Source organism: Miniopterus natalensis, chromosome 19, assembly GCF_054644295.1.
Source record: "Miniopterus natalensis isolate mMinNat1 chromosome 19, mMinNat1.hap1, whole genome shotgun sequence".
Classification (NCBI taxonomy): domain Eukaryota; kingdom Metazoa; phylum Chordata; class Mammalia; order Chiroptera; family Miniopteridae; genus Miniopterus; species Miniopterus natalensis.
Window position 1 is genome coordinate 8,363,971 of NC_142099.1, and position 12,836 is coordinate 8,376,806.

Below are 12,836 nucleotides of genomic sequence, written 5' to 3' on the forward strand. Positions count from 1 at the left end.
GACTCTACACACTCAGCCTAGATACTTTTATCCACTCCTGTGGCTCCAAATGCCATCTGTAATCCCAGGGTGTCCAAGTCTCTAGCTCCAGGCAGGCCTGCCTTGTGTTTTAGCACCTGATGTCTCACGGGCAGTTCCAACTTAACAAGTGTTACCCCCGACTTGGCTCAGGCAGACCCATGTAATTCTTATAGAAGGTTCCTTACGATGACCTCTATTGGTCATCAGTAGCTTTAAGATATAGAAGGAAGCATTTCTATTGTTTTCTTAATTGTACCAAGGAAGCTCTTTAAAAAAAACAAAAAAAAAACAACAACCACAAAAAAGCCTGAGTTCACTCTCTCCATTGCCCAACATCTCCAGAGAGTGGAGAGGAACAGATTGGCCAATGCGGGGGGTGTGTGTGTGTGGGGGGGTGCAACTACAATGAGAGGAAAACTAGAAAAACATTTTAAAGTGGAAAATATGATGCAAAAGATAGTCTAAGGAGAATATTTTACCATATAAACTATGATTCTGTAATATTTCTATAACTTGTCAAAGACCCAGGGGTGTTCCTGAGGGACTCTGTGATGAGAGACAACTTGTGTGGCGGATGCTGCGATGTTCCACCCAAACCCCGCTTGGCTGGAATGACGGATTGAGGACTCACTTCCTCAGTGGCTGGGAGGGTGGCCCTTAGCTGTCACCCCACTTTGGGGATGGCCTTGGCTGAAAAACGGCATCACCCAAGGTCAGCCCAGACCCAAGGACTGATCAGTGTGGGTGTGTAAAGGCCCAGCCCCTCTACCCAGCTTGAGATGACTCTGAAAGACGACACTCTCCTGGTGGGATGGGCTGAGGCCTTTGTTCGTCCTTTGTCACAGCTCAGTTGTTCTCAGCTCAATCCTGCCTCTTTCCCCTGACATGTCCTATAGATCAGTGCTGGTCTCAAGATCAGTCCCTGCTTGACATTCTGCTGCGCTTCCCATTGCAGAGCTGCTCTCCAGGGAACCCAAGCTGGGACATATGGACAGAGTCCCCTGGCGTCCGTCTGAGACCCAGCTCTGCCACTCACAGCTGTGTGATCTTGCGCAAGTCTCTTCATTTCTCAAAATACTTTTCCTCTTCTGAATGTCAGCCAGCGTTGCAAATGTCGGTGCCTTGTCTAGAACCAGACAGCCCTGGGTTGGGATTTCAGCTCTGCCACTTTCCTAGCCTGTAGCTTTGGTTATTACTCAGCTTGGCCAGACCTCAAGTTCTTTGTCTGCAGGCTGGGTAGAGATTATGTCTTTGATCCCACTGTATCCCCAGTAATCACCAACCCTACAGTGGACGATAAATGAGGCTTCCAGCGGGGATGGGGCGGGTTTCTCACCAAGGCCAAGGATTTGGGTTGAAGCGTTGGCTGGAACAGATACGCCTCATTGCTTTAGAGCCTCAAGCATCTCGCCAGGGTATCTGATATCCCGGGGACTCCATCGTCTTCGTGGACCACTCAGAATCTGCGTCGTCTTTCAGTTTTCCAGACCACGTTAGCCCTCTGCTCACACTCCTCCGGTCGTTCCTCATCCCACTCACACTAGAACCCAAAGCCCTAGCTAGTCGGAGCCCGGTCTCTGAACCTGTCCCCTGCTTCCTGTGCTCATCCTCGGTCACACTGCTTCCCAGCTCGTCCTAGAGCACTCCGAGCGTGACTCGGGACATCTGTGCTTGTCGCTCCCTCCGTCTGGAGTCCTTCCCTAAGATCCTTATGTAAAATAGTGTCCCTGGCCCCCATCCCTCCTCACCCTGGTCTTGACATGGTCTACCCTCTTTCTCTGCGTGACTTTTCTCCATAGCACCACCTGGACGGTCTATCTGTCTGTGTCTGTCTGTCTGTCATGCACCCAGCAGAGTGGAGGCTCTATGAGGAAGGGAATTTACCTGTATCTTCAGGGTTGTATATTTACAACCCTGGGCACATAGTAAGTGCCCAATAAATAGCACATTGAATGAACATGTTTACAAAACTCCTTCAAAAAGTATCCATTCAGGTCTCAAGTTTCTTGGACTTTTATATGTATTTGGTTTGTTTCTTACAAGAAACAGAATCACAGACTTTTCCAGCTTGAAGAGACGGTAGAGGTCTCTACATTTAGAGTGGAGGAAGCTGAGGTCAGACAGGTTGGGTGACTGGGCTCAAATCCCGCCCTTTGAGGTAGTTTGCATTGGAAAGGTTAAGATGCATGTCCTCTCAGAAGCCCTGAAACTTCTAAAATGCAAACCTAAGTAATGGAGGAAAGGAAATCTAACTGGCTAACTTGAACTTTGGCCGGACATACCTTTTCGGTTTTCCTTCCTCATTTGTGGGCCTGGCCCCAACTCGAGCCCCTTCCCTCCACCCTGTTTCCTCTTTCCTGGTTGTCAGGACATCAGCGTGTGTGTGGGGGGGGGGACCCCTTGTGCGATTTGGTGGCCTCTGCCCACCCCATCCCTCTCTCTTTTGAAAAGAAAATTACAAGAGTCTGCTTTTTTCTGAATTCAGAATATACTGGTGGGTTTAAAAGTCATGGGAATGTGGGAAAATTGGGGGAAATAACCCTAACCACCACAAAGAGGTTCTGGTGACCACTGGGGCAGCCCCTTCATTTTACAAATGAGAAGGCAGAGGCCAAAAGAGAGGAGAAAAAGAATTGGCTCACCTTTATCCCATCCCAAACCGAACTCTTGATTTCCCCTCTGACGTGCCCCTCACCTCCATAAATGGAGTCATTATCCCTCCACTCACTTCAGCCAGAACCCCAGGAGTTATCCCTGAGGCCTCTCTTTCCATCACCCAACACCTCCAATCCACCAGCAAATCCTTTGGCTCCACTTTCTAAATATAGTGACGTATGACTCACACACCCTCAGCTGCCTCCACCCCAGGCCAGGTCCTCCTCTTCCTCCTAGACTATTGCAGGGACTTCCTAACTGGTCTCCCTGCACCTGCTCCCACCCCATCGCACCAAACTGTTCCCCACACAAGAGTCAGAGTGCTCTTTGCAACATGCACATTGAATTGTGCTTTTTCCCCTGCTCGAATCCTTCCAATAGTTTCCCATCCCTCTTGGAAAAAATCTGAAACTCTACCCTGGCCCACGAGGCCCACGGGACCTGCCTCCTGCTCTGTCTCTCTGCCCTCACCCGCTACCACTCTCCTTCACTTCATTCCAACAAAGCCACCACCCTCATTCCTGCCCCAGGGCCTTTGTACCTGCCTGCCCACGTCGTCCTCATCAAAGCCCACTCCTCCCTGGCAGTCTAACAGATAGCACCCCATTGTCTGACCCTTCCCTGTGTGGGCCCCCCGTTTCCCCTATTAGGATGTAAGCTCCCTGTGGGCAGAGAGTTGCCTTGTTCGCTGCTGCGTCTCCTGCCCCTAGAACAATGCCTGGTGCATAGCAAGTGCTCACTGAATATTTGTTGAATGGATGATTGGATGAAGGAATGAATAATTTGGTTCCATGACAGGCATCTGCTTCGTGACAGGGTCTGGACTTGAATCCAGGTCTCCTGACTCTCAGGCCAGGCTCTTTCCCCTACAAATTACCATTTTGAAGGTTGAAGAATCACATCTTTAGCTGTAGAGAAAGAAAAATTACCTCTGGCTCCAGCAGCCTCTTTTCCAGGAAGGGCCTGGCTGTCCTTGCGGCAGAATGTACACTCATACTGCAGAGGGGCGGCACGCATCCCGGCTCCCAGCCACGGCCAGTGGGGACCCTGATGCATGCTCGCTGTGGCACAGCCAGCTCAGCCAGATCCAGCAAATACATATGTTCTGTGCACTGTTCGGGCAATACACACACACACACACACACACACACACACACACTTTGCTTTTAAACAAAGCACCTCAGAAAGGAGTTCAGGCCTTGCCCCTCCCTTCCTGCCAAGCGTGGGGACCAACAGTGGTGGTCTTGGCAGAAGGTCTCTGTTGCTTCTCTTTGTCTCCGAGTCTAAACCATCCATTTCCTCTCATTCAACAGCCTTGTTTTTGTCTGTGGCCTTTCTTGTGTGCGCCTGTGTATTTGGTTCTCAGACTTAGAAGCCTCTGCATGTCCTGTCAGGGCCTAACTCCTAAACACTGGATACAAGCGGCCAGGTGGCAGGTGTGCGAGAGCGTCATTGTAAAGGAACCAAACGCCCTAACAATCGAATGCAGGCTCTTGATGATCATGTAAAAAGTCGCCTCCCTCAGGCCGCACCCAGCATTTTCAAACCCGGGACAGGCGAGCCAGCCAGGCTGCCCCTGGTGTGGTGAACAGCGTGGTCTGGGACATTTCGTGGTGGTGGTAGTGGGGTGAGGCGCCCAAGGGAGCTGAGCCCTGGGCTCCCCAGCTTCTCTGCATCATCACATCCCCTGGGGGGGGAGGCGCCCTATCATCAGTCAGGCTCTTTCCTCTCCTCTCCTGCCTCCTTCCAAGGTGCTCTTTGTCCAGCCAGTGAGGGGTGTGGGGCATCGGGCTACCATGACTGTCTTGTGCCCTTGGTGACCAGGACACAGGCCCTTGAAAGTTAGGAAGCGCAAGAGGGAGGGTGGGGCTTGGGTGCGGGAGCCGCGCTGGGCGGTCCGGTCACGTTCCGGGGAGCGAGGCCGGAGGAGCCGCGGGAGGGTCAGGTCTGCGGCGCGGCAGCAGGGGGCGCCCGCGGCTCCCCTTCGACGACGCAGGAGGGACAGGTCTGCCGCTCGGCAGCAGGGGGCGCCCGCGGCTCCCCTTCGGTGACACAGGAGGGACAGGTCTGCGGCTCGGGCAGCAGGGGGCGCCCGCGGCTCCCTTCGGCGACGCAGGAGGGACAGGTCTGCGGCTCGGGCAGCAGGGGGCGCCCGCGGCTCCCTTCGGCGACGCAGGAGGCCGCAGAGCTCCGACCGCAAGGAAAATTCCGCCGCCGAGAGCAGGCGGGGACACTGCGGCCCTTGCCAGCCCGCACCCCACGGGGTCACCGCGTCCCCGGGCTGCTGCTCCGGAGCTCTCGCCAGCCGGCCTCCGCCCACGCCCACGCCGGCTCCCGGGGGGCCATGCAGCACCCACCCACAGCGGCCCCGCCCGAGCCCCGCACCTTTGGGGGTGACCCTTCAGCTCACAGGGCGACAGGGCCGACCGAGCTCCAGGGGGCCCCTCTTTCAGTATTTACTGCGCGAGAGGAGTCAAGGCCACCCCGGCGCAGACACGGCCCCTGCGCGCACATCGGTGCCGCTGCAGTGAGCGCGGCCGCCTCCCCTGCAGGATTCGGGGGCGGGAAAGGGAAGGTGCTGCTGCTCTCTTGTGGGCTCCGTTCCCTTGGATAATGCCAGCAGCCTGGAAGGGGGGTGAGAAGGGATTGGGGAGGGGGCGTGGCTGCTCCAGGAAGGTGGTCAGGACGCGCTGATGCGTCCTAGGTGCCAAGCCATTTTGGGGGTGCTTTATGCTTTATCTCATTTAATCCCCTCAACAGCCCTTTGAGGCCAGTAGGCATCCTAAGCTCATTTCGTTCATGCGCATCCGGATGCTCCCCCAAGATCGCCCTGCTGGATGCCAGCAGAGCCAGGTTTTGTGCATTTCTCACAGCGCAGGTGACAGGAGAGAGACAGGGACGAGGCGGATCAGGACTAGGGTCTGGGAGCCCGGCCCTTCCTGCTGGCTTTGCAGCCAACGAGCTGGCAGGGGCCAGGGAGAGGGAGCTGGCAGGGAGGGGCCTCTGCTCTTGACGTGGGACACTCCTCAGGTGGACTTGGGTCAAGGTCCTCTGGGGAGCACACGGGGTGGTGGGTGGGAGAGGGAGCCACGCTTAGAATTTGCCCTGGGCTAAAATTTTCTAGTTGTACCTTAGACCGCCGTAAAAAAAAACACCAACCACCTCAAAACTCACTTTCACAGGAGTTAATCATTTACTTTCTCCGGGGGCCAGCTGACCTTTGCCATGTGCTTGGGGTTTTGTTTGCCTTTCTTAAAAGTCCTGGAGTCTGTAAGTGGAGCAGTGTCCTTTAGGTGAGGAAGAGAGGAATTTGGGGTGCAGCGCAAGGCTTGGTTTTCTTCCTGCCTTCTATCTCCCAGGAATCTAGAAACATTTTCTCAGTGAGAGGTTGTAAATTCCGGCCTATAGCTGTGGCCCACTGGGGGGGGGGGGGGGTGCTGCACGCGGGAGACCCTAGGAGACAAAATCATACAAGAACAAGTCCAAGCCACACCCATCCTGCCCCCAATTCCTTTAGAACCCTGCTCTCATCTGGGTGGCACCTAAGTTTACCCACAGAGATCATTCTCTTTTTTTTTTTAATTGAATTTATGGGGGTGACATTGGTTAACAAAATTATATAGGTTGCAATACGGTTCTCTAACACACCACCCCTGTATTGCACTGTGTTCGCCACCCCAAGTCAAGTCTCCTTCCGTCACCATTTATCCCCCCTCCCCTCTCCCACCTCCCCACCCACGCTGTTTGTGTCTTCCAGGGTTTGTTTGTTTTTCTTATTCCCGTCACCTTTTCATCCAGCTCCGCAACCCCCTCCCCTCTGACAGCGGTCAGTCCGGAGATCATTCTCCTGATTTCATTGCTACAGAACCCTAATCAGCTTGGCGCATTGAGAGATGCACGCTGGGAGCTTCTCAACGGTAATATTCCGTTCACCTGAAAGTGAATTTCCCTCCTATAACAAGCAGGGAGGGCAGATTGGCTGTGTGACCTTAGGCGAGTCACCCCACCTCTCTAGGCCTCCGGTCCCCTTCTGTAGGAGGAGTGAGCTCCAGGCTCCTGCCCAGGCCAGTGCTCTGCAGCCGGGTCCGCCGCCTGCTATCAAAGGCTCGCCCAGCGCCATGGACTATTTTTGGCTCAGTGATTAGAGAGCTTGTCAGGCCACACCCACGTCTCTGACATTCTGACAGCCGCGGACATTTTCACCAGGCATCCCACCGACGTGCTCCATCCAGACCCAGCGTCCGCCGCTTCCCCTCTTCGTAGCCGACTCCTCTGACGACCCCCCTCCTCTTCCTGGCCCCGGGGCCGGGAGCCTCGATAACCTCTCTGAAGTCCTGCTACTTAGTCTTCAGCCTCCACGTGCACTTGGTTCCTGAGACCTGAACATTTTGGTGGCAACGTGCTCTCAACTTTGACCCAGTTCGGGCCTTGTCGCCTCTCACGTGGCTCTCGCCACGGCCCTGAGCACCCTCAACAGCGTCCTCGCTTTCATGCTCCACGCTGACCCGTACAAAGTGTCACCCCCGGATCCATCGTACTAACCCGCAGCTCTCGCCAGCCTCTCCCCTGCACAGACCCCCCGAACAATCAGCTGCCATCCAGGGCCTCGGCGAGGCAGGCCCAACCTGACCCCGCACCTCAGCCGAACTGGCGTCCCCCACCCCGCCCAGCTGTCCTGTCTGTCCCATTCTGCACCTTCTGTCTGCAGCACACACGGGTCCCATACCTGCCTAGCAACTACCTCATCTGGCAGATGCTGCTTTTTCTTGAAAGTTCCCGGAGGCCCCATTAAGGATCAATGTCTCGTTTACTGACGCAGCTCACAAATATCTACGGAGCACCAGCTACGTGGCTGGCGCTGGGGATTCCATGGCCAGTAAGACGTGGGAGAATGTCTCGTTGTTTTTTAATTTTTTGATTATAGCTGACATACTCTGTTAGTCTTAGATGTACAACATGGTGATGAGATATTTACGTACCTTACAAAGCGATCGCCCTGGTGTGTCCCTCTTCTATTTGTTCGTATTTCTTCTTGAGATGTTTGCTAGAATTCACCAGTGAGACCGTGTGGGCCTGCAGATTTTTTTTTCACGGGGGTTTTAACTGTGCGTTCAGTGTCTTTAATCGTTATAGGACTATTCAGATCTTCTGTTTCATCATCACTGAACTGGTAGTTTGTGGTTTTCGGGAAACTGGTCCCTTTCACCTAAATTGTCAGATCTGTGTGTGTAGAGTTGTTGGTAGCAGTTCCCGTATCTCATTAATTAATGTCTGCAGCAGCTGCAGTGAGATCGTTCATTCCCGATACTGGTACTTTATGTCGTCTTTCCTTTTTTATTAGGTGATTGTCAATTTTATAGATCTTTCCAAAGAACCATCTCTTGGTTTCATTGATTTCCCTATTGTTCTTCTGTTTCCAGTTTCACTGATACAATGTATCTTATTTGGTTGTTTCCTTCCTTCTGCTTGCCTGAGATTGATTGTGTTCCTCCCGTTCCAGGCCCTTAAGGTATAAGCTGAGATGACTGATCTGATACCTTTGTTCTTTCTAACACAGCATTTAATCCTATAAGATTCCCCCTAAGCCCTGCTGTAGGTACAACCCATACATTTTGGAGTGTTATGTTTTCGTTTTCATTCAGGTTCAAAATATGTTTCCATTTTCCCTGAGACTTCCTCTCTGACTAATGGAGTATTTTTCAGTGTTTTGTTTAATTTCCAAGTGTTTTCCCCACATGTGCGTTTACAGCCATTAACCCTAGGAAAGCTGCAGGTATCTAAAGAAGTCGTCGTTTTGAAAACGAAATAATTTATTGAACACCTTTTGTGTGCAGAGTACTAGGTTGGATGCATGAGATTTAGCTCCAACCTTCAAGGACCCGACTGTCAGGAGGGAAACCAAGGTGCTCATGTAAACGAACGGGATACATGATGCAAGCACAGAGCAGTGTGGTAACTGAGGCGGTCGAGGTCAAGAGTGCGAGGTGGACCTTGAGAAAGGGTAGGATCCCTACGGTGACGGTCTTAGGGAGAGCCATTTCTAGTCACAGGGAACTTTGCCTGGCGGTGTCAGTAGCTCGTGCCCGGTGGGCACCGCTCCTCCCAGTGCCCAGCTGAGCCTGCTGCCACTGGCACACGTGGTCTGCTCAAGTCACACTCATCTGGGGTGTGCACTAATCAGACTCACTAGACTAAGGCTCTTCCAAAAGTCAAAGGCAGCTCCTAAAGCCCTTAGAGAAATGGGTATTGGTCAGTGTTTTCTGGGCCCGCAGAGGCGAAGGTGAGGTGACAAAAATGTCATATAGAAAGATGATCTGACTCCCCTCACATCCTGCAATCTCCCAGGGACAGTCTGGTCTTCTGCTTTGTCAGAAATTAAAATCAGCAGCTCTTTGGCAGATCCTGGGGCAGGCCGCCATGCTGTGAACGTAAGTTGAATTAGCTCTGGGATTTTGACTTCTCTGGCCTACAGAAGCCAGGGCAGTGCTGGTGTCGCTGAAGCCAAAAGAGAGTGGAATGGCAGGGGGTGGGGGAGAGAATATTTGCTTCAGGCCTAAGGGCTCTTGCTCACTGCATGAGGTAGAAATAGTTTCCATGCCTTTGAGACACGGGAGAGTTTGACCAACAAGAAAGAATTCTGGGGAGAGTGAGAATGAACAGCCCAAAGTCCTTAGAACCAGGTCCTTGTCATTCTTCCTGAAGGTTCCATACATAGGTCACTTCCTTTCCTAGTTTGTTTCAAAAACTGATTTGCAGGGTCTGCTTTCAACGCAACCAGACTTAAAGCAGTGTTCCTGAAATTTTGGAATTTGTGTTTTGCCGTCAATTTACTTTGCGCTTGCATGTTTTGGTTTTTACTGAAGAATGATCGGCCTATGTTGGTGATTTAGCAAGAAGAAAGTACTTGTTTTACATCTTCTAGCAAAGATGAAAATAACTAGATTTAATTTCACAGAATATGATTAAAAAAATTTTTTTTAACAAAATAGTCCATTTCCTGTTAGATTTCCTTGGACAAATGACTTAAACTCTCCAAGTCCCCGTTTCCCTATCTGTGAAAGAGAGATAATACTTGCCTCGTGGGGTTGCTAGGATACAGGGAACAGAAATTAGCAGTCTTAGGAGTGCCTAGCACGCTGGGCACACGTCGGACCCTTGGCGTGGAAATGGACTGCATGAATACATCAGTGACGGAATCAGTCGTCCCAGTGCTTTGTGAAAGTCTACCCTGGAACTTCCACATAGTGCTACAAAATCGGAACTAATCTCGGTACCTTATTATCGGGCCCCAAAATGAAAGGTCGCCACGACCTGATTTCTCGTGCAAATAACAAGCTTGCTTTGAGGAGGAATAATTCCAAGGTAGGAAGAATTTTTAGGAAGAACCAGATTGATTTCTTTCAAGATAAGGCATCCTAAGGGACTTTATATTTTTATGGTACTTTATGGTTCCTAAAAGCTCTTTAGCATGCCTCATCTCTTTTGGATTACTAAAATCACACCCAGAAAAAAAGGCTGGAAAATGAAGGTGCTAAGCGAGGGAAGAACTCACCCACTGCTAAGAAGGGCTGGGAGTGGCCTCGAACCCCATCTTCTACGTCCAGTTCTAACAGGCCTCTATGGCCCGGGGGGACACCAGTTAAAGCTATTCGCAAGGAAGATTGAACCTTTTTGGACTTATTGGTGCATTTTTCTGAAGTGCCTGCAAGCACTTGAGTAATGGTTTACACTAATACTTGATGAGTTTTCATGATGAGAGTATGGGAGAGTTTTACCTAAGTTACTTCAGTTGTGACATGGGCATGAAGTCCAGATGCACAGTGGGGATGGAGTGAGGTAGAAAGGGGGGACAGGAGGGCTTTCTGCGCGGTGCTCGGGGCTTACTGGGCTGCCCACTAACCAAGTCTCCCCACTGCATGGCTCGCTCATGCGTTTTCAGTGAAGCCTGCCAACATGCAGCTTAGCACCTCGGGAAACTCAGCGGGGAGCATGCCTCCCACAGACTGACCAGGAGTCTGCTGCCGTTCAGACCCCTCAGGTGGTCACCCAGCTCGTCAGGGCCAGCCCTGCTCTGGGCACACCTCAGAAGACACAGAAAGCTGCAGCAGGTCTTGAGGTGTAGTCCCCTCTTCCAAGCCTTGGGAGCACCAACGGGCGACATTCACAGACATGGAGGCCCACGTGTGCTGGCATCATGCCAGGGGTTGCGTGAAGAACCCATGAGCGGCCTTGCTCGGGCGTGTGTTCTCATTTCTCCTATCCTACCTACCTAAATAACTGGATCTGGGAAGGAACTGGTTGTCTAGTGTCTTTCCTTTCAGTGAATTTCCAGGGCAGTTTCATTGCTGCTGGGAATCGGAAAGAACCAGCGATGCGCAGCGGGCTCCTCAGTGAGCCCTGGTCACGGTTCTGCAGGACTGCCCCGAGCACTGGCATCCTGGGCCCGGGCACCACATGGGGCTAACCTCTCCCCCCCGAGTCCTGTGACAGCCAAAAATATCTGCCCACCCTCCACCCCCACTTTGAAATCCCTGTATGGCCCTCACAAGGAAATCACTGAATTGGTTTGACTAGTAATTTTTGTGTAGAATTATCTTATCCAGTGGCAGTGGAGCTGACAGACTAGGAACCACGGGCACATTGGCCCATGGCCTGTTTTGTGTGATGATCCTCATGCTAAGGATGGTTTTTGTGTTTTTAAAGGGCTGGGAGGAGGGGGAGGAGAGGACGTGATGGACTCTGCATGTGGTCTGCAAAATCTATATTTACCCTGTGGCTCTTGAAAGGTCAAGTTCGCAATTCAACAAGCCATGGCCCAGTCCCAACCAGGTGCTGGCGAGGCCGGGATGGGTAAGACACCATTGTTGTCCTCAGGGAGCAGCAGTTATGTGTGGGACTGAAAATAAACGGACCATAATAGCAAGTGCGACGCATGCAGTGATGGGGTCCTACACCTGAACACGTGTTGCTACGGAGGCACCTAAGAGGGGCACCCAGCTCAGCCCCGGGGACTGAGGGAGTTCAGGTCAGGGGAGCCTTCCAAAAGGAGGTGGCCGGAATCTGGAAGGAGAATGAAGTATTAGCCAGAAGAAGAGAGAGAAACAGACAGGAGCTGAAGCTGGAGAGGGGGTTGAGGCCCCGTTTCAGGACACCTAGCGTCTCACAGCTAAACCTGGACTGGTCCCAGGTCCAAATGCTGGCCCCATCGCTCCACAGCTGTGTGGCCCTAAGTACAGTACTTAACGTTCCTGTGCCTCAGCTTCCTCATCTGTGACGGAGAGGACTGCCTGTCTCACAGGGTCGCCGAGAACATTAAATGAGATAACATACGAAGCGTGCGGAACTGTGCCAGCCCATAGTCAGCACTCAGCCGATGTTGGCCACTGTTATCACCGTCAGGGTCATGGCTCTTATTACGCTCTCAGCGATGGATGGGAAGGCCTGGGAAAGCCGTGAGCACCTACTATGTGCCTGGCTTTAATGAAGCACCAGGAGTACGGTGGTCTTACTTGTCTTATGACACCTGGTGAGACCTAGAACTTGCAGAAATCCAGGCCAAAGGTGTGATGATGGGTTCCCTGGGGCGCGTGCAGAGGGTCGGGAAGCGGGGGAAGCCCCCTTCCAGCTCTAGTGTTTGCGTCTGAGCGCCCAGGGGCGAGTCCCGAGGCACAGGCCTCTCTCTCTCCTAAAAGGAAAATACCGACCTTGGCTTAAGAGCGGAGAAAAGTCTCAAGTCTTCACTGCATGAGAGCGCACTTGATCCTGGACGGCCTTTCTTTGCGGCAGTGGCCCTGTCATGTCACCGTCTCTCTGGGGTTCCTTTGGACTCACGCAGGCCTGCCTGCAGCGGGTCTCCGCTTTTTCCCACAGAGGAAAACCTCTCTCCACTCATGCGCAGTTCAATCCGAGGCAGAGGTCACCGGAAATGGAGCCCACGTGCAGCAAGGGCTGTGGGGGGACAGGAGAGGAGTCCCATCCTGCCCTCCCTTGGGGACCCTCCCTCGAGCTGCTCTGCCCCAGCTCCTGGGACCCTCTCAGACACAGACACAGCCCACGAGGGAGGCGGGAGTAAGCGCCGGTATGCAGCAGACAGGCCTGCCACGCGTCCCCATTTGTCCTGTTGACTGTGCCATGAGCAGACAGGGCGCCCCTCCTTGTGG